Below are 23,025 nucleotides of genomic sequence, written 5' to 3'. Positions count from 1 at the left end.
TACACAATTTTTAGATGAATGAGGTCTATTTGTCCTACTGTGTCACAAATATAGGTAACACTTTATTTTGACAGTCCACTTTAGACACTCTGCTTACTATAAGCAAGTAACTTTGCAACAGCATGTCTGGTCAAAGTCATTAGAGTATTAGTATTAGTAGAGTATTAGTAGACTGTCTGTTTAATATTTGATAACACCACTTTATTTTGATGGTCCCGCAACAGACATTCTGACTATAGTACATGTCAACTTATTCTACTAATCCTAATCATAACCTAAGAGTCTACTAATACTCTAAGTTAGTTGTAAAGATTTATATTTTATTAGTTAGTAGAATGTCTAAAATGGACTTGGAAATAAAGTGTAACCCAAATACAATGCTAAATACAGTAGCCATAGCCTATATAGGAACAGATTAATAGCATACCAGTAAAGATTGGTCCTTCTCCCAAAAAACTGTCACTCCATGTTTGTTAGAGACCTTAACACTTGATGAGCTCTGCTCAACTGTGATTCCACTGTCATAGGTTGAATTATTCAACCTGTTAGAGCAAGAAAAAAATTCAACAAAAGAATGTGAAATCGTTAGCTGCTTCTGAAATCACATACTGTCTGAGTAGGTACTACATGAACTTACTTCACAACCATTAATTAAGTACGTTCTATATAGTATGAATTTGTGTAGAATGTAATCCGAGTGTACTACATCCACCATGTTGTCATTATCATTTACGTCGCTTCACATCCATTCATAAAACCTGTCCCGTGGCCTCATAGGATAATAAAGTTTCCATAGAATGCACACTTCAGAATCTCGCCGGAAGTAGTAGGTCATCCAGAAACGTTTAGCCTACTGCTTTTCGAATACTATAGTTGCATCCCAAGTGACGCACTATACACTATACACTTATACACTATAGTTGCGTCCCAAACGACGCACTATACACTATGCACTTATACACTATGTACTTATGCACTATGTACTCATTCATGTAATGCGTGAATTGTATAAGGTTATTTTGTCATTTAACAATGGAGTCCGATACCCCCTCCCCCTCCTCTACGTAATTAAAGCTGCAACAGTTGAGTGCATGAAGTGTCCAACATTCCACACTTCGTTTTTTCCGTTAATTTAGTGCACCATCCGGGTATTTAAAGTGCACTTTTTCTTTTTGGAATTTTCAGTGTGAACGCACTACTTGCACTATTTATACTTAAAAATGTCATAGAATAGTGCACAAGTACGCGAATTGGGATGCACCTTGTGTACTCATCCATGTAGTGTGTGAATTGTATAAGGTTATTTTGTCATTTAACATCGGAGTCTGACAGCCCCTTCCCCTCCGCTACGTAATTAAAGCTGCAACAGCTGCTGTCCAACATTCCACACTTCATTTTTTCCGTTAATTTAGTGCAACATCCGGGTATTTAAAGTATACTTTTTCTTTTTGGAATTTTCAGTGTGAACACACTACTCGCACTATTTATACTTAAAAACGTGCATAAGTGCATAAGCACGGGAATTGGGATGCACCTTATGTATTCGGACGTAGCCTACTACTCTGTTGGTGTACTGTTTTTCACAAGCTATATAGTAGTGAAGTACGGAAGAGAATAAGGGCCAAACAATAATAAATAAAAAAAACATCTCGAGATTAAAGTCATTATTAAACAAGATTAACAATGACTAATAAGATTAATAATGAGATTAATAATGATTAATAATGAATGCATGTTTATTCTCGACATTGACTTTTTTCTCAAAATTTAACAAGTTTTTTTCTCGAAACATAATGACTTTATTCTCAAAATTGAATGAGTTCATCTTGACATTTTATTTCAACTTTTTTTCTGGAAATTTAAATATTTTTTTCTTGAAACAAAAATTAACAATTTTAATCTTGCTTAATAATGACTTTAATCTCGAGATGGTTTTATTTTTTTATTATTGCTTGGCCCTAATCACCACTATAAGTGTAACCACCGTGCTTTCCCCGAATGTGCCGAAAGTGCTGATGTAATTACAAACATTTGAAAAACTGTGCTAAGACCATAGACTGGCTAAGACCAGTCTGAGGGGATAGGGAAGGGGAGGGGAAGGCAAATCCATATCCAGAGACTTGTGCCTTCATTGGTAAAAAAAAAAAAAAAATTAGCCAATCACCATCAAGCACTTCACTTTCAGTGATTAGGAGTGTTGAGAAAAGAAACATGGCAGAAAATGCTAGCCTTCCTTGGTATAGCAACCAATCATCGAAGAGATGTAAATTTAGTGAGATTAGTTTTAACCAGGGCTGCATTCAGCCCTGACAAAATTTTGCGAAACTTTTTTTAAACGGAAACGGTGGTGCGTTGAACACCCTGTTCTGATGACGCAAGAGTTGCAACTATGGCAGCTGAGAAGGCCATTATTTGTGTTCTTTTTAAAGAATTTTCGGAGCCCGAAGAAGTCGGTATAAATACGTGTTTACTGAAAAATACGCTCGATGTTACAGTCACTGCCCTTGCTGTCCAGATTTAAAAGAGAACATCCCAAATGAGTGAAGGGATTTGTGGAAACTGTGGTTCCTAATTATTGTGATCCAACATTTGCCTTCATGTTTATTAAAGTTTATGAAAATATATCACTCTAAATGTCTAGTAAAATATTTACTAAATGATATTTAGACAGACTTAATAACAGGGGCGCAGGAGACATTACATCTTGAGGGGCTATTTTTGCCCTTCATGACAACTCTGAGGGGGGTGAATTTTTGTATAACTTATCCGTTTAAATTATATTAAGCCTTAAAGTTCTGCATAATTAAGGGCGTGGTCACTTGAGTGACAGGTGGATTGCGCTGCTATCTGTGAGCCGTCACTTTACCTCAGATGCCGCTGAATTTGGCATCTCAGCCGTATTTGTGCTCGATTATTTTATACAATTATAAAATATGGCTTGCTGCATAATATTCGAGACTGATGTGTGTCTGTGTAGATGTGCATGCATGCGGAAGAGACACAGAACACACGTTGTTGGATCGTGGCATTGGCTGAAAGTTTTGGTTGTGAGATTTACTGCAATGACAATGGCGGGAGGATATCAAAATCCGACAGCACTGCTTGGATATTATAACTAAAACTGCTGCACTATTTTGAAAAAAATATACTTTGGACACGGTCTCATTTGTTTGTTAGATACGATCGCTGCTCAGATTGCATCCTTTCTTGAAGAACGATGACAGAGAGCAGATCATTCAGAAGAAATGTGACATGTTTTTTTGTTTTGCAATGGACACTCATATTTTACCCAAGTGCCACAGATTGGATTCATCTCGCGATCTCTATTTCATTATAAAGGTATGAAGTCCCATTTGATTTTCCATGTTGTTATTTGCACAACCAACACTACTGGTGTTGGAGCATCTATATCTTAAAAAACACCGTAGATTGACAGTAAACCTTTAGAACGTTCTGATGATAAAACTTATCTTCATTAATATTTTAGATCGTATCTAAGATAGATAGATAGCTCCTTTGCTGCTAACATGGTCACGTCGAGCTAGGCGGGCGTGGTTTCAGCAACCAATCATATCAGCTCAAACCACCTCCCCGCCTCTTTGCCCATTTTCAGTTATCCGGGAGTGACGTGCGGTGACGCGCAGCTAAGATGGCCGCGGCCTCATTTAGGCGTCAAAACTGCTGTTCAGAACTCTATGGGTGACGTCACGGACGCTACGTCCATATTTTTTTACAGTCTATGGTCTTTCCCATGGTCTTTCCGCGCTCATGGGCAAAGGAGTTTCTCTGAAAGGCTCGCGCGAGACTGAACGGAACGCGGGAAATGAAGTATACCCGGGCCTTAACCGCTCTAAATTGTAATGGACTGGAGCTCACGTTCACATCGGGAACATGGGAGCACCGCGATGCGACCGCAAAAGGCACTTTCACTTTCACGATCAAAGTGCACGCCACTGATAAGCATTGTAAATGCACTATTACAGTATACACATACCAATGAAACGCACAGATCTCCTGTGCGTCCTCCACTGGATGAGGCAATATCACTTTCGTTTCTATTTCAGATATCTCTTTTATAGATGCCATCAATGCTTTTGCCTTTCAAGATGTAATTACCGAAATCAAAACAGTCCATAAACTATAAATCCTCACGAAAACTTCAGTCAAGCCAGCTCGCGCGTCAACCTGAGAGATCAGCCTCCTAAAGTGTCAAATTTCTCGGTTTCTGAATGGACGGTTTGGCTTGATTGACAAACGCTAACGTTCGGGGCCTGATTTATATACCATCGACCTGTCCTAAAACGTTAGCATGCTGTGATCGATGGTTTGGAGATCGTGTGTTTCTCCATTCGAGAGCGCATTTCCTGTTCACGTCCACGACAAAACAGCTGATTATTTACGAACGGAAGCTCACAGAAACGTGAAAATGGTCTCATTTGAAAGAAAATATCCTAAGCTAAAAGATTATATAGTGTGACTAAATGAAGCAGCTCTTATCAAAAGTGCGGGGGTCGACTTCTATCTTTTCAAAACTGCGGGGGTCCTGACCCCCCCTGTCCCCCGTGCCAACGGCGCCCCTGCTTAATAAAGTTCCAGATCTATAACCTACTTGTGCTCTTATTATTTAAGTTATTTTGCCATTAATGTAAATAAACATGTCCAAACAATATACTTGCTCTTGTGAATTTATTTTGATGTTAATTACATTTACGAGCTTTATCTTTAATACTGCGTGGTTTATATGCATGTTGTTGCTGATTGGGCTGACATTTTTGACACCCACCAAACAAGAGAAAACGTAGCCTATCTCAAACCCGTTGCACACCGTTTCCAGGAAAAAGTTCAACCCGGAAACCGTAGCAAAACGTTGCGCACCGGTTTGATCTTGAACGTGCCCCTGGTTTGAACTGTATGGAGTATGGAGAGCAAAAAATATTTCATATTTCATCGCATACAAATTAAAAATGAAGGAAGACCCATTAGCTAAGATATAGTCTATGGCAGTGGCTCCCAACCACTAAAGGTCCTCGGTGATCCTGCAGAGGGGCCGTGAGATCAATTAAAATTAATTTAAATATATTCATATAATTCATTAATTTAATTATAAATAAGTTACATTAAAAAAATAATAAATTTAATCAATTAAATATACAATTAAAACAGGTACCACCTCTCTCATACGTATTCTGTGATTGTTTCGGTTCAGCCCAGGCCGTTTCTCATCGTGCTGCTGTGAAATACAGACTGAATGGTGGCTTAAAACGCAAACTCTCTCAGTTGGAAAAAGAAAACCAGTGTCGCTAATAAGGTTTTGATAGATGACGATTGTAATGAAGATAAATACCATTACAGTGACATACATGAGTCATTCATAAGGCATGCGCGAGTCCTTTATTGTGTTTAAACAAACGGCACGTGCGCTCTCGACTCACTCGATATAACATCGTATTTTTGCATGAACACAGTTCAGTATATTCGCGTAGTAGTTGTCAAAATTAATGTACTGTGAGTGTTTTATAACGGATGTTTGCCGAACAAGCATGTTTTGGAGAAGTTTGAGAGGATCAGTGGTGTTGTTTTTAATAATTTTAAATGGATCCGCATAGTTTTTAAATTCAGTCCTTTGGTATCTCCCTGTGGTCTTATTTGGTATGGCAGGTTGACTTGTGCTTATTTAAGTTACTGTGTATTACTGAGCAGAGTAAGTACTTTTAAGTTGTAAAGAATGTCTGCAAAGTATGTTTACAAAACAGAACACTGAAGGTTTAAATCTATTTTTAATTGCTCATTTAAATAAATAATAACATGGGGTTGGGAAGTTGGCTAATAACACTAAAATACAAATGTTTTTGTGAATTAAAAAAAGAATCAACTTCACTAAATGGCCAAAAGTGCTCTTTTAACACAGACACTTAAAATGACAGAAGGATGAATCTTTGCTTCAAGTGATAGGCTAGATGAGTGAAATTATATGTAGCCTATATTGTCTTCCTGTATATTTGTTATTCTTAAAATTTTCTGTCTAAAAGTGACCAAAAAATCCATTTTAAAGCTGCTAGAAAGGGGGGGAAAATTCAGTCACCATTGCTTATAAATATAATACAGGACATTTAGTTGTGGTCTTAAGTTTAGTAAAAACAAAAACAAAAAAAACAACAACTCACTCTTCTTTGTCCATGATGATGTCGTTGTTGGTGAGTTCAATGACTTTCAACTGCAGTTTTATTTCGATTTTGCTGAAAGTGACTAATTTATTTACCATCTTTCTTTTCATTTTTACGTAAAAGCCAAATTCCACTGACTCAGCCAGAATGTATTCGCACGTGTTTGGCACTTGAAAGAAATGACCATCAAATGTTTTGAAGTGGAAATTTCCCCATGTGCTGCAGATCGCAGACAAATGATCAGGATTCGGTTCAGCTGAAACAAGAGAGAAAGTTTATAAATGTGTGATCTGTACTGAATACTAAACTGACATTGAAAATGACGTTTCTGTGATTTAAAAAAAATTAAGGACTGCATACCTTCAGTTGTGATTCTCATGTCAGGGAACACTAAAAATAGAAGACAAAAAAAAAAACATCATTAAGGGGTTCAAATTAGTTCAGTCTATATGTATGTATACAGTATGCACACACACACACACACACACACACACACACACAAACACACACATTTTATCATTTTAATTAATAGTAAATCAATGCAATCCGTACTGGAGCTAAAATAATTATTTGATTAATTGTTTCAGGTAAAATTAATCAATGAAAACTTAATTATAAATATTGTATATTTTGGAATCACCGGTAGTCCCTTTTTCTGGTTTAGATCTATCGGGTCAAACTCAGTTTGTTAAAATTAAATGTTTTAGATTACAGACCTCGCCGATACTAATACTGGTGTGCCTCAAGGCTCAGTTTTGGGTCCTCTTCTGTTTATTATTTATGGTTATAGATTATATTTATCATAAATTCAATATAAATTTCCATTGTTATGCTGATGACACCCATCTCTATTTTTCTTCAAAGCCTCAACACTACCATCTTCCTCTCTTTTCGCTTGTGTATTTGACATGAAATAATTTTTTACATGTCTATTGACTATTGATTGTTTCTCCTTCCCTTCAGATTAAAAGTCTGTGTTTTATCCTTGACAGTACTCTATCATTTGTAGTACATGTAAATAATAGGGGTGGGAGAAAAAAATTGATGCATCGTGATTCTCTCTCCAACGATTCTGGATCGATTCTGAGAATTTCAGAATCGATTGTGAAATTATTTTTTATTCAGACGCGCGATGATGCTGAGTGTGCTTTAGAAACACCCATATGATGCTTGCTTCCAATTCCTCACACACTAACAACAGCCAGCGAATTACAAAGACATTCGCGGGCTTCACTGAACAGGATGCGCTCGGAGAGATGCGCGGTTTGTTTGACGTTACACTTGCAGTACGCGGTCTCGCCTGTCGGTATTTTCCTTACAAATGCTCTACGATGTCATCATTTATGTCGTTTGGAATGCAGTAGACTTGTATATTTTTAAAATATGAAACTGCTTATATGAGGTATATGCTTATATGTGGCTGCTTTCAAATGCTGACGCGCACTTTGTTTGTGAAGAATGCTCACGTATTCGGCTGCCAAGTCAGTAAATTAATTAATTAATAAGGGAAAAAAAGTAGATCAAGAATCGTTTTGGAATCGGATCGTGACTCCCAGAATCGGAATCGGATCAGATTGTGAGGTGACTAAAGATGCCCACCCCTAGTAAATAACATTACATATTATCTTTGACAAAAAATTTTTTTTAACCATCTCTTACAGCCAATAGTAGCCTACTGTTATCCTTATAGATGCATTAGTTACTGTACATCTTATACTATTTTCTTTAAGTCCCTTTTAAGCTGTGTTTCACAAAGTTTCTTAATAAACTTCAAATGGTACAGAATCTGTCAGCACAGTTCAATAGAAAGCCTTTGACTGAGCATATGTTTCCAGTTCTTAGACAGCTTTATTAGTTTCCAGTTAAATACCAGAATCATTTTGACATATTACTTTTCACTTACAAGGCTCTTCATAATTTAGTACCTTCATATCGCTGTGATCTTCTCCAAGTTCTACCCAGTCCCTTAGAACTTCTGTTTCTATAATTCTTGTTACACCTTCTGTATGTTTGACTACCATGGGATACAGAGCTTTTAGATGTACTGGTTCAAATCTTTGGAACACCTTGCCTCAAGACAAATGTAATAATCCTAGTTTTAAAAAATTTAAATCACGTCTTAAAACCCTTCTTCTTAGAACTTTTTGTGTGTGTGTGTGTGTGTGTTATGTTGTATATTGTTCTTTTATATATTTCTTATGTATTTTATTGTACTTTAAGTTATTTTAAGTTATGTATATTATTTTTATTATTAATTACACATTGAATCAAATTAATGTGGAATGAACATAAAGGAAGTATATTTAAAATATTTGTTTAATGTGTTTTTATGTTTTAAAAGAACAAAAGACAAAGAAAATCACTCTCCCCTTCTTTAAGTTTTATAACTTTAATTTTAAGCAGTAATCTATATTTAATTTTTACAATGAAGACTATCCAGTGATATTTTACATGATTACTTTCATTTCTGTAGTATTTCTTACATGAATAATAACCTACTGTATTGCTAGACCCACCTGGAAAACTTGTTTATTTCATAGCTCTATTTATTCCATTGCATTTAATTATGCTAATATGCAATTTGTTCATTCTTATTTTATTACTTTTTACTTGTGTTTTTTTTTAATGAAAATAAAACTGTGTTGAAGAGAAGTAGATTTTTGTTTGTATATGCTGTCAATTATAGTTCTTAAAAAGAAAATAAGAATAAGCAAAAATTGGTATCGAACAGTATATATTTTTACAAAAAAATGGAATTGGCCAAGAAAATTGCAATCGGTGCATCTCTAAATAAGGCACAATATAGAGAGGTTGCAATTAAATTATTAACAACAAAATTCATCATTGCACTACACAGGTGGCACAGAAGTTGCATCTGAATTGGTACAATTACAACTGCATAAATAATGTTGAGATTAATGTTATATAATTTTATATTATTCTTTTATTATTGTCTCCCTTTATTACAGAATGTGATAATTTTACTTACAATTACCTAATTAAAATTTACATGAAAATTCCCCTGATTAGTGACTATAATACATTACACACATGAAATGACAAAATTAAATATTTACCAGTTACTGTTCGGCCCATTACAGAATCTGGTATGGCCTTCTGATAATCTATCATAGAACATAAAAATACAGAGACACATATTTAAAATTGTGCATTGTAAAAAGAGAACTAAACAGATTATAGTCAGCTAACCTGCTTGTATCAACTGCAGCCCCACCAGTAGAATGACCCATCTCAGCATCCACATCTGGGACATCCTCACAGTCCCCATGGAGACAACCATCCTGATGAGCTAATGTGACCTGTCTGTCAGAACTGTCAGCCCTTTTATAGTGAATTTTATTTTTCTTTGGAAGTTGGCTTGTGATCAGAAGGTGGAACCCATCTTATGCATTACCATGGGATTCTATCTTTTAATCTAATACATGTTTGTCCTATAACTGTGTTTGAGAATAAAACAACATTGATGCACACCCTGGTGGTGAGAATCACTTTGTCAGTGACAACTACATTTATCCCCAGTATCTCAAATAAGGATGTGAATTCCAGTGGGAATATATCATGCACAGTAAAGTCTATTTGCTTTTACATTTACATGACACAACATTGGCAGTTATTTTGTCCATTTTTCACTCACAATGTAAAAACATTCACAAATGAAAATAGTTCCAAATTAAGCCAAAGCAGGGTCAACCGTTGCATGTCACAGAACGACGCACAAACTGGCATTCTGTCTGGAACACCACAAACACAGACAAGTGAAATGATACAAATAATGAAATGTCCCAGTGCTGTTGGACTCTTGCAATGCCATTCAGCCAATCAAATCTGAGGACTAAAACTAACAGTAAAAAAAGTCAGCATGCACTGGTCTAGGCATATATAAAACAGTGCATCAAAAATAGTGCATGACCTTAAAGAAAATTAAAATGTACACATACGTTCCCATTGGTGCACACGTAGAAATACGTTATTTCCTGTCTTTATATATTGGGTTGTCACTAGTGCTGTAGTCAAGACCACCTAAACCAAGATCAAGACTTTGAGTAGTGAGAATAATATATGAACAGACCAACACTCCTTAAATTAATTTAAAAAATCTACTTTTACTGCCTGAGAAATGTGTTATATTAATCAAAGCTGCAAGCAGCGATGAAAGCGCCCTCGCACCTGGGCTCACTGCCACCCGCTGGCATCAGGAAAAACAGTGAACCGTGGGGCGAGATGCATGTAAGCGAGTGAATACAGGAGAATTATGGCAAAGTCATTTCAAAGTGGCACACTTCCTGCTGCGGAAGTGCTTCAGGTGGCGCATTGACTGTAACTGAATATTGTCATGTAGATGTCTTCAGGCCATGACTGGTATCAAACATGGGAAGTTTGAAGCAGATCAGACATTGTATGCCTAAGTTACTATAACTTCCTGTTTCGTGCTGTTTATCGCATACGTTAGCACTTAGCCAAGTTTTTCATCATTTAACATGTTTCTAGCATGTTTGGTACTTCGTGGCATATTGAAATGTGTTTCTGGGAGTGAATTAAAGTGTAAAGCATACCATTTCCTGTTGCCAACAGTTGGCACAATGACTAACTGAATATTGGCATATAGATGTCTTTACGTCAGGACTCTTATCACAAATGTGAAGTTTGAGGCAGATCAGACACTGAATGCCTGAGTTACAACAGCTTCCTCTTTCATGGTGAAACATCAGACTTTGTCAGGCCGCCATGGACACGCCCTTCAGCGAAAACTCAAGATCTTCGCAATTTAACATCACTAAGGCCTTAAGAGTAGACTTGATCAAGTCTTTCGCATTCTTGGCCTCCCGATGGACGTGGTCTCCGATAGGAGACCCCAATTTGTTTTGCCGTTTAATGGGGGCAAGTGTTAGTCTGTCCTCTGGTTTTCATCCTCAGAGCAACGGCCAAACTAAGCGGGCCAACCAAGACCTTGAGAGAGTGTTGTGATGTTTGGTGTCACAGAATCCTTCCTCCTGGAGCCAGCAATTCTAATGGGTAAAGTATGCACATAACTCATTACCAGTGTCGTCCACGGGCCTCTCTTCGTTTGAATGTAGTTTAGGTTACCAGCCACCTATTTTTACAAGTCTGGAATCCAAAGTCGCAGAACCCTCTGCTCACGCCTTCATCCAGAGATGCCGTCACACGTGGAGGAGAGCCTGAGAGACTCTTCTTCAGGTGGGAGCGTGCACTAAGGCTCAGGCCGATCGCCACTGGTCGAAGCCTCCCGTCTACGTTGTTGGTCAAAAAGTGTGGCTTTCTTCCAAGAATATTCCTCTCCGCTCCTTTTGTAATAAGCTAGCCCCCAAATTCATCGGCCCATTTACTGTCACTAAGATTCTTGGTCCAGTGGCATTCCGCCTCAAACTTCCTTTTGGCGTACAGGAGAATTCACCCCATTTTTCATGTCTCTAAATGAAGCCCACTTTTCATTAACCCATTAATCTGCCTACCCCAGTTCAACAAATAAATCTTACAATGCACAATCGATACAGAAGAATGGTTAAGAGACCAAGAAACATTTATTAAATCTGATCATATGTGATTTATTACTGAGATCCCAAGCCTCATTTCTCTTATTGTGCCTTGGTTGTTAGATCACTTGACAGACTTTAACCGAAAGTCAATATTCAAATTTCTAATAGAATAAAATGTGAAATGACTAGAATAACTAGCTGATTCTATGTTGCTTACTTATGCAGTGCTTTTCTATTGAATCGTTTAATCTAATGTGAAATCCACATCCTGTTTCATGCCCAAATGATCCTTGTTTCTTTCGTATTACGTGCAAAGAAAAAGTATTTAAGAGATGTCTGTTATTATCAAAGAACTTGGATATGTCACATGGCCATGACAAATACTGCAATTAAATGGATTTACACAGAGATAGTATTAATGCGAATACAACCTCCCACAAGACAACCTGTTCATGTTTGTTAGAGATCTTAATATTTGATTGCAATTCCAAACTTGTAGGATGCATTAACTGAAAAATCCTGTCAGACCTGTATGTTACAAATAAAAAAAATTTTTTTAAACTACTGCTAAAGATTGGGAGTAATCATGATGTTCTCACACAGTGAAAGTTGCTCTTTTAATAACAGGATAACAAAGTCAACATGCCTACAAATCACATTCCATGACCTGTCAGTAACTGAAGACTACTGTCACTTACTAAAAGAGCAAAAATTGTGTTGCTACTGTAATGACAAAACGTATTTGTACACCAATCATACTATATTAGTGGACAAACTGTCACATGGCTAATCATAAATCAGTACTATTAAATTCAAAAATCAATAGGACCATTTACCTCAGCCAGGTTAATTGTGCAGTTTTACATGCTTTGGTGATCTAATTTCAAAGCAATGCAACTGCATCATAAAACTTTGCTGCCAATAAAACCTTAGGCCTCATTCACATTATGTGTAAATTAATACATTATTTTTTTATTATTTTTTTCTTGTCTTGCTTCATAAAATTAAGGTTAAACCACTGGAGTCACATGGATTACTTTAATGATGTCTTTCCTATCATTCTGGGCCTTGAATGTGTAAATTCGTTGCTCCCAATGAAGGAACTGAAAGCTCTGGGATTTCATCAAAATATCTTAATTTGTGTTCCAGAGATGAACAAAGGTCTTACGGGTTTAGAACAGCATAAGGGTGAGTAATTAATGACAGAATTTTCATTTTTGGGTGAACTAACCCTTTAAAATGCAAACAATCAGTGAAAGGCTCACTCCATGAATGCAATAAAACGTTTTTTTTTTTAAATTGGTACTGTCACGGAGTCAGTTCCCACCTTCAACTCACAACACACATCACAACCTAATTCAAAAGACGATACGAGTGGCTCAACGCTTCTCCGCATGTGCTGTGCTTTCACTCGCAGCCAGTTCTCTGCCAGAGATCTGTCGCCCCTCCAGCACCAGAACAAATCCAGGTAGATTCCTTCTGCCTCACCCGAGCGGAGCGTCAGAGTATTCAACAAAATGGGGTGACAACTGTTTCCAATCCTGCTTATCTTCGATCCCGCAGCCACCTGTGAAGTTCCAATCTAACTCCTTCCATTCCAAGTGTTTTCCTCTTCTCTCTACCTCCATTGAAAGTCCAGAAACGGATCAGAAAGTGGAAATTCCTCCTGAATACTGGGCATTCCAGGATGTCTTCAGTAAGCGATTGGCAACCCAACTTCCACCTCACCGGCCACGGGAATGTGCCATCGACCTGCTACCTAGGGCCCAAGGGTAGAGTTTACCCATTGTCCATCCCGGAGCAAAAGGCCATGGAGGAGTATGTAAAAGAAGCCCTTAATCAGCAATTCATCTGTCTATCGACTTCACCTGCTGCTTCAAGCTTCTTCTTCGTGGCCAAGAAGGACGGAGGCTTGAGGCCGTACATTGACTACCGGCTTCTGAACTCCCAGACTGTTAAGTTCAGTCATCCCCTTCGTCTGGTCCCAGCGGCCCTGAGGAGTGCATATAACCTCATTCGTATCCGCCGGGGGATGAGTGGAAGACTGCCTTCGTAACACCATCTGGCCACTATGAGTACCGGGTTATGCCGTACGGCCTGTCCAACTCTCCCTCCGTGTTCCAGAACAATATGAATTAGGTGTTCCGGGAGTTCCTCCACCAGTTTGTTATAGTGTACATCGATGACATCCTCATCTATTCCCGGATCCAGGCCGAACATCGCCAACATGTCTCCCAGGTCCTAGAGAAGCTACGTGAGCACCACCTGTACCTCAAGCTGGAGAAATGCGAGTTCCATACCACCTCCGTTCACTTCCTTGGTTACATCATCAACCAACATGGCATAAAGATGGACCAGAGGAAGGTGGACACCATCCGCAACTGGCTCCAATTATTTTTTCTGCGCGGCTGCGCACGCACACAGCTTAGAGGGAACATTGCTTGGAGGAATGGAGACACTGGCTGGAGGGAGCACTTCACCTGTTTGAGGTCATTACTGATCACCGCAACCTTGAGTTCCTCAGAGAGGCAAAAAGACTCAATCATCGCCAAGCCCGCTGGGCTTTATTCTTCACAAGGTTCAACTTCACAGTTACCTGCCATCCAGGAAGCAAAAATGGTAAAGCTGATGCTCTTTCCCATCTGTTCCAGCCTGAACCTGAGAATAAGGACCCTGAATCCATCCTCCCTCCAGCCATGATCGTAAGCCCCATCCAATGAAACATCAACCAGCAAATCTCTGAGGCTAATTCTGCCGAACCTGCTCCGCTGGGAGGTCCTGAGGGGCGTCTCTACGTTCCCCTGGCACATCGTCAGCCCCTCATGGACTTAGCTCACTCCTCTCTGGGCTCTGGACACCCAGGTAGTTCACGTACCCTCTTGCTTTTGCAACAACAGTACTGGTGGCCATCCATGTCCCAGGATGTCTCCCGACACATCAAGGGATGCTCAGCCTGTGCCGTTGCGACACTCCTAGGAAGCTCCCTGAGGGTAAACTCCTTCCGCTACCCATACCACAGAGACCCTGGACTCACACTGGAGTGGATTTTATGACGGACCTCCCACCTTCTAACAATTTCACCTGTGTCTCCGTGATTGTGGATCGATTCTCCAAGTCATGCAAACCTATTCCCCTCAAAGGTTCTCTGACTGCCCTGTCGTAAGCTGAGTCCCTGGTACATAGGTCCCTTCACCATCTAGAGGCAGCTCAACAAAGTCACCTACCAGCTCAACTTACCACCACAGTATCGTATATCACCTTCATTCCATATCTCCTTACTTAAACCTCACACTGAACCCTTGTCTCCTCCCTCCACAGGGAGGTGACGATGCAGTACCTCCTCCTCCTGACATCGCTGAGGAAGAGAATATCTACCGGGTGTGGGCGATTCTCGACTCTTGATGACGGGGGCCCACGCTGCAATACCTCATCGACTGGGAAGACTACGGCCCTGAGGAGCGTTCCTGGGTCAACCGTCACAACATTCTCAATCCCTCTCTTCTGACACAGTTCCATCATGACCATCCGGACCGTCCTGATCCTCGGGGTCGAGGTAGACCACGTCATCGTCACCCCATCCGGTCGTCAGGAGCAGCTCGTGGAGGAGGGGTACTGTCACGGAGTCAGTTCCAACCACCACTACACAACACACATCGTCACCGGATGACGTGTGTGTTGTGCTCCGCCCACAACACGGAGGGCGGAGTGCTCCGCCCACTCGTTCCCAATCACCTGAATACTGATCAGCAGCAACTGCACCTCATCACACCAGCACTATATGCACGCTCACTTCCCGCAGTGTCTGTTCTCGTTTGTACTTACCTGGACTCCTTACCTCCTCCGATGTCTGTGTCTCCACTCCTTTGTTAAGTCTTGTCTTCCCTATAAGAGCACATAATTGTGCTCTTATAAACTAGTCTAACTCAAATGTTCTGGGAAAATATTTTTAGATAAAAATTGAAAGAATTGTTGTAAGCTTAGTGATGGTAACATTGAAGTCAAGCGACCGTGGTGTATTTCGTTTATAGCCTAACTTACCTTTAGCTTTTTACTTCTGGCAACTTCATTCAAACTTCAAAATTCATAAAAGTTATGTTTATCTGTGAAAATTATCTATATGGACAAAATGCTTTGTTGATCACAGTGCTTGTTATTTTGCGATAATCCAAAACCTACTGCAGGTTGACCTACAAAGTAACTGTCATACTCAGACGGAGACAGAGAGGTAAGAGTCAGATGTTTATTGCCAGAGACACAGGTAACAGCAGATGATATGGTGAGTAAAGGTGCAAGTACAATCAAGCAGACACTTAGCTGAGGAGTAATTTTGAATGTCTTTGCAGGAGCTGATGGAGAACATGAAGAACAGGAAAAAGGTGGCAGAAGGGCAACGACGGGAACAAACGGAAGTTACAGGTAAGGAGTCCAGGTATGTTTGACAAGACCAGACAAAGAACTGAGGGAAACCATGTGTCTTTATAGTGTCTGATAATGAGGTGCAGGTGCTCGTGATCAGTATTCTAGGGAGAGTGAACGAGTGGGCAGAGTGTGGAGATCTGGTGACGATGGTTGGGTATTGGTGGGCGTTGGCTGTGTCTCAGTGACAGTACCCCACCCCCCCTCCACGGACGGCTCCTGATGACCAGATGGGGCGACGACGACGGGGTCTACCTCAGCCCCTGGGAGCTGGTTGGTCCGGATGGTCAGCGTGGAATTGGGTAAGGAGTGAGGGATCGAGGATGTCGTGACGATTTACCCAGGATTGTTCCTAAGGGCCATAATCCTCCCAGTTGACTAGGTATTCCAGTTGTGGACCCCGTTGTCTCGAGTCGAGGATCGCTTGCACCCGGTAGATGGTTTCTTCTTCGACCAGAATTCTGGGCATATTCGGCCCATGGCAGGAACTGGCTCCAGCTGTCCTGGTTCCGGTGACAGTATAACCGCAGGTATCTCCCGATCTCCTGAATCTGGCCATTGCTCAGTCTGGCCATTGGTCTGGGGATGGTATCCAGAGGATAGGCTGACGGACACTCCTAGGAGCTGGAAATACATTGTGGAAGAGAGCTTCTGCAGCTTCCAGAGCTGTGGGGAGACCCTTGAGGGGTATGAGCTTGACAGCTTTGGAGAATCAATCCACTACGATGAACACACAGGTGAAGACGCAGGTAGGTCCGTCATGAAATCGATTCCTATATGGCTCCATGGACGATGAGGTATGGGTAGAGGTAGTAGCTTGCCTTCAGATAGCCTCCTAGGAGTGTCAGCAATGGCACAGATTGAGCATCCTTTGACGTGTCAGGAGACAACCTGGGTCATGAACGGCCACCAGTAGTGTTGACGCAAGAGCAAGAGGGTACGTAAACTGCCTGGGTGTCCAGAGCCCGGAGAGGAGTGAGCTAAGTCTCCACTCTTCCAAAGCCAACTTGATTGCTAGTAGTTCTCTGTTCCCAATGTTGTAGTTTTGCTCCGCCAGGGATAGCTTTTTAGAGAAAAGGGCAAATGGATGGAGTCGTGGGGGATCACCCTGCCGCTGTGACAACATCTCCCCGACCCCTGTAGATGGACAAGGATCAGGGGCGGTGAGGAAAGCTTCTTGGAGAAGCTGAAAAGCTTCTTGGGCAGATGAGGTCCAGGACAGAGACTTGGGCCAGCCCTTGAGCAGTGATGAGAGGGGTGCACTGAGGAGACTGTAATTGTGAATGAAGCGTCGGTAGAAGTTAGCAAAGTCTAGGAAACGCTGCAGCTCCTTGATGGTTGAGGGAAGTGGCCAGTTGCGGATGGTTTCCACCTTCCTCTGGTCCATCTGGATCCCATGCTGGTCAATGATGTATCCGAGGAACTGGACTGAGCTGGTGTGGAACTCGCACTTCTCCAGCTTGAGGTATAGGTGGTGTTGGCGTAACTTCTCAAGGACCTGGGAGACGTGGTGGCGATGTTCGGCCAGGTTCCGGGAGTATATGAGGATATCATCGATGTAGACAATCACGAACCGCTGGAGGTACTCCCGGAACACCTTTATTCATGTAGTTCTGGAAGGCAGAGGGAGAGTTGGACAGGCCATATGGCATGACCTGGTATTCATAGTGTCCAGATGGTGTGATGAAGGCAGTTTTCCACTTACCCCCCTCGAATGTGAATGAGGTTGTACACATTCCGCAGGTCCAGCTTGGAGAAGATACGAGCTCCACATAGCTGTTCCAGGGCAGCGGAGACCAGAGGAAGGGGATAACTGAACTTCACTGTCTGGGAGTTGAGATGGCGATAATCGATGCATGGCCTCAAGCCTCCATCCTTCTTGGCCACGAAGAAGAAACTTGAAGTGGCAGGGGATGTAGATGGTTGAATAAACCGTTGTTTCAGGGCTTCCTGGATGTACTCCTCTATGACCTTTTGTTCTGGGATGGACAATGGGTAAACTCTATCTTTGGGTAGAGTAGCCCCAGGCAGCAGGTCGATGGCACAGTCCCATGGCCGGTGAGGTGGTAGTTGCGTTGCCAACCGCTTACTGAACAACTGGGATTTCAGTTTTCAGATCTGACTCAGGACTCTCAATAGATGTGGAGAGAACAGGAAGAACTTTGGAATTGTAGGAAGTGGAGAATCGGAACTTCACAGGAGGTTTCTTGATAGAAGATAAACAGTTAGTGAAACCGTCATCACTCCACTTGAGGATCTCACCCGTGTTCCATTGTATGTGTGGTTGGTGTTGATTTAACCAGGGGCATCCCAGGATGATGTCAGTGGTGGATTCGTCCAGCACCATGAACGTAATATCTTCAGTGTGTAGACAGCTGATACGGAGCGTCAGTGTGAGGGAGAAATGTCTGATGCGACCACGCCCCAGCGGCTTTCCCTGGACGGTCTGTATCTGAAGATCCTGCTGACATCGTTTACGGTGTACATTTCAGTTTCTGGAGAATCTCGTTGCTGATGAAATTCCCTGCTGAACCGGAGTCAAGGAGGGCTTGCGCTGAAACACAGGTATAAGCATTAGCAAGCAAGCAAATTTTATTTATATAGCACTTTTCTAAACAAATTAATGCAATTCAAAGTACTTGACAAGGAACCAATAGATACAGCAATTAATAAAATTAAAAAGAACAAATAAAAAGTAAAATAGACCCATTAAGATACATAATAAGAATAGAATTTATAAAAATCAAAATATGAAAAATAAAAATACAACATTACAAACAAAGCAAAACACAAAATATAAAGAGGTTTAATAAGATTTTACAGGAAGGCCAGATTAAAAAAATATGTTTTTAATTTAGATTTAAAACTATTAATGTTTTCAGCACATCTTATGTTCTCTGGAAGGTTGTTCCAGTGGTGAGGAGCATAAACAGCTAAAAGCAGCAACACCAAATTTTTTTGTTCTACTATGAGGTATCTTTAGAAGAAAAGATTCAGAAGATCTAAGAGTCCTTCTCAGTTCATATACTGTAATCATATTTGAAAGATAGTCTGGAGTAAGTCCGTGCAATGCCTTATAAACTAATAAAAGATTTTTAAAATCAATACGAAAACTAACAGGTAACCAGTGTAATGACTTTAATACTGGTGTAATATGATCTCTCTTTTTGGCTTTTGTCAATATTCGAGCAGCAGTGTTTTGGATTAACTGTAATTGGTTAATTGTATTCTTTGGTAGACCAGTAAGAAGGGCATTACAATAGTCAAGACTTCTAGTTATAAATGCATGCATTAATTTTTCTATATTGCTCAGAGAGAGAAATGATCTTACTTTAGCAATGTTCTTGATATGATAAAATGCTGTTTTGGTAATATTACGTACATGAGCTTTCAAATTAAAATCAGAATCAAAGACAACTCCAAATTTTTTTTGCCACTTGGCTCGGGTTTAATCAGATTACATTTAGTTTAAGGACCAATTTCTCTCTCTGCACTTTTGATCCAATATGCAAACCTTCAGTTTTATCTTGGTTGAATTGTAAGAAGTTTTGTGACATCCAATCATTTATGTCTTTAATGCAATTTGCTAGTGAATCAATTTGCACTGGATCTTCAGGAGACACAGCTACATACAACTGTGTCATCTGCATAACTATGAAAAGAGATACCATGCCTCCTGATGAGGTGACCGAGAGGTAACATATATAGATTAAAAAGTAATGGTCCTAAAACTGATCCCTGAGGAACCCCACATGATACTTTATAATATTCAGACAAGGTATTATTAATGGATACTACAAATGTTCTTTCACTAAGATATGATAAAAACAAATTTAAAACTGTTCCAGATAGACCAACATAATCACTTAATCTATTTAAAAGAATCTTGGCGCGCTTGGCGCGTTCTACGAATTTCTTTATTATAAGTCTTAAGATTTTCAATGAGTTTATTTAAGTGAACTTCTAGTTTAGTTTTTACGCCATCTTCGTTCGGCACTTCTACAGTCTCTTTTAAGTTTCATAGTCTGATTTGTCTTCCAAGGAATTTTCTTTTTTGTAGTTAACTTTTTTAGTTTTAAGTGGAGCAACAGTATCAAGAGCTGTTCTCATTCTATTATTAAACTCATTAACTAAATCATCACAGGATGATGGTAAAATGTTCCTTTCATAACTCTTATAATGCTGTAGTATATTTCACAGTTCATAGGGAAGGAAGAGGACAGGGTCCGCTTTTGACTGGTATGACGGCTTTTGACTGGTATCCTTCATGCGGTGGAGCCACTGCAGAGGAGCGTGGTCCGAACAGAGGGTGAATTCCCGTCCCAGGAGATAATAGCGGAGAGTGAGGATGGCCCACCTAATGGCTAGACATTCCTTCTCCACGGCCGTTCCTCCCCCTCTATCTCCTGGGACAGGACAGCACCCAGCCCCCTGTCCAACGCATCAGTCTGCAACACAAATGGTAGCGAAAAATCAGGAGAGTGAAGCAATGGCCCGCCACATAGAGCAGCCTTCACCTGGGTAAAGGCCTGCTGGCACAGCTCCATCCACTGGACCATATCTGGTGCCTCCTTTTTTAGTTAGATCATGGGTCATTGATCCCGGGGCCAACCTGAAACCTCCGCGGACTTCTCGAAAAGGTCCAGGAAGGCCTCCGGGTCATCCTGGGGGCCCATTTTGTTGAGTGGCAGATGGGTGGGCGCAGCAAGCTGTCCGGTGGTCTCTGTACGAACCTCCCGGTCGATCCAGCTCCAGAACCTCTCGTGGTCTTCCTGCTGGACTTGAGGAATGGCCTGGAAGCGGCGCTCCTGGTCCAGCAGGGCTTGGTGTTGGTCTTGATGTAAGACCGCGAGGGATGAAATAATGTCCGCAAACGGCGTGGCGGAGGGCGTTTGCATGCCGACGGCTCCCTTCTTCCTTCCCGGGTTTCAGCACCAGTTTAGTATATTTCACAGTTCGTAGGGAAGGAAGAGGACAGGGTCGGCTTTGACTGCTGACTGAGCTTTATTTCCAGTTTATAAATATCCAACAAAAAGTCTGTGCAACGCACAACAACAAAATATACAATCCACAATAGGGCTTCACTCCAGCGTCGTTGTCACGATCAGCGTTCTCAGTCAGCCGTCCCTCTCTCTCTCAGACACTCCTGCTTCTCCTGGCAAGATCAATGACAGATGTTATATTGATATTTAATCCATATGTTACAACTAAATCTAATGTGTGATCACGTTTATGGGTGGGTACGTTTACATGCTGTTTAAAAGACATAAATTCTAATAGTTCCAAAAAATCTTTAGCTCTAATGTCTGATGAATTGTCAACATGTATGTTAAAATCCCCAGTTAAAACACAGTTGTCACAATTCATATGAATGACAGACAGCATGTCAGTGAAATCCTTTATGAAGGGGGGATGGGTAATTTTGATGATCTGTATAGTGTCACTGCAAGTAGACGAGGTTGAGAGTTTAAAAAAATAGCATTACATTCAAAGGTATTAAATGTACCAAGGTCAAAGTCCCTTCCCTTGAGGGGTTCTCTGTAAATTGCTGCTGTCCCTCCACCCTTTTTTCCTTTTCTAGTTGAAAATGTATACAGTGGGTACGGAAAGTATTCAGACCCCCTTCAATTTTTCACTCTTTGTTATATTGCAGCCATTTGCTAAAATCATTTAAGTTAATTTTTTTTCCTCATTATTAATGTACACACAGCACCCTATATTGACAGAAAAACACATAATTGTTGACATTTTTGCAGATTTATTAAAAAAGAAAAACTGAAATATCACATGGTCCTAAGTATTCAGACCCTTTGCTCAGTATTTAGTAGAAGCACCCTTTTGATCTAATACAGCCATGAGTCTTTTTGGGAAAGATGCAACAAGTTTTACACACTTGGATTTGGGGATCCTCTGCCATTCCTCCTTGCAGATCCTCTCCAGTTCTGTCAGGTTGGATGGTAAATGTTGGTGGACAGCCATTTTTAGGTCTCTCCAGAGATGCTCAATTGGGTGTTACGGTCCAAGTCGTTGTATTTATTATTTGTTCTTGTTTAGTGTGGGGTGTATTCCTTCTTTGTATTCATTTGGGTCTTTCTCTTTCCCCGAGGGTAAGCTCCACCCCTGTGCACCTGCGCCCCATTCATTTTACGACGCACAGGGCTGGATATAAGAGGAGAGCGTAGACGTGGGTGTGTGCTGTTGAGTGTCGAACTTGTGCTGCCTCCATCATAACTCCAGTCACCAGGCCGCCACTGCCACTGTCTTTGGCTTTATGTGAGCGTGGTGCGCACTTGGGAACCCCCAATGATTACAACACCTGTCGTGTAGCCACCACTGCCACTGTCTTTAGCTCTACGTGAGCATGGCACACACTTGAGAGGGCTCGAACATTTCTTCTGGCCAGGATTAAAAACTGATGTCTCAAAGTACTGTAAAACATGCCATATTTGCCAGGTCAGGGGAAAGCCTAACCAAGTGGTGCCACCCGCTCCTCTCTGTCCTATTCCTGCCGTAGGAGAGCCGTTTGAGCGCGTTTTGGTAGACTGTGTGGGTCCACTCCCCCGCGCCAAGTCTGGTTGTCGATATCTATTGACGATAATGTGCATGGCTACTCGGTTCCCAGAAGCGATTCCTTTGAGAAGCATAACTGCCAAATCTGTGACGAAAGCCTTAACGAAATTTTTCACGACTTTTGGGCTTCTAAAAACTGTCCAAACCGATCAAGGGTCCAATTTTCTATCTCGCGTGTTCCGGAATGTGTTAAAAGTTCTAGGAGTATCTCACGTGGTATCAAGTCCCTACCATCCTGAATCTCAGGGGGCTCTCGAACGTTGGCACCAGACGTTAAAATCAGGTCTGCGTAAGTATTGTCTAGAGACTGGGAACGATTGGGAAGAGGGAGTTCCCTTTGTTCTGTTTGCGGTGCGCGA

At 40.9% G+C, this 23,025-nt stretch overlaps 1 protein-coding gene across 2 annotated transcripts in view; it reads left to right on the top strand.

The window, feature by feature from the left end:
- The window catches only part of saal1 (serum amyloid A-like 1), a 105,331-nt gene that overhangs the window by 38,762 nt on the left and 43,544 nt on the right, over nt 1-23,025 (top strand). The gene's annotated exons all lie outside the window — the stretch shown is intronic.

The sequence above is a fragment of the Megalobrama amblycephala genome, linkage group LG15 (assembly GCF_018812025.1).
Source record: "Megalobrama amblycephala isolate DHTTF-2021 linkage group LG15, ASM1881202v1, whole genome shotgun sequence".
Taxonomy (NCBI): domain Eukaryota; kingdom Metazoa; phylum Chordata; class Actinopteri; order Cypriniformes; family Xenocyprididae; genus Megalobrama; species Megalobrama amblycephala.
Note: the sequence above shows the minus strand (reverse complement) of the source record. Positions and strands in the feature narration are given on the sequence as shown.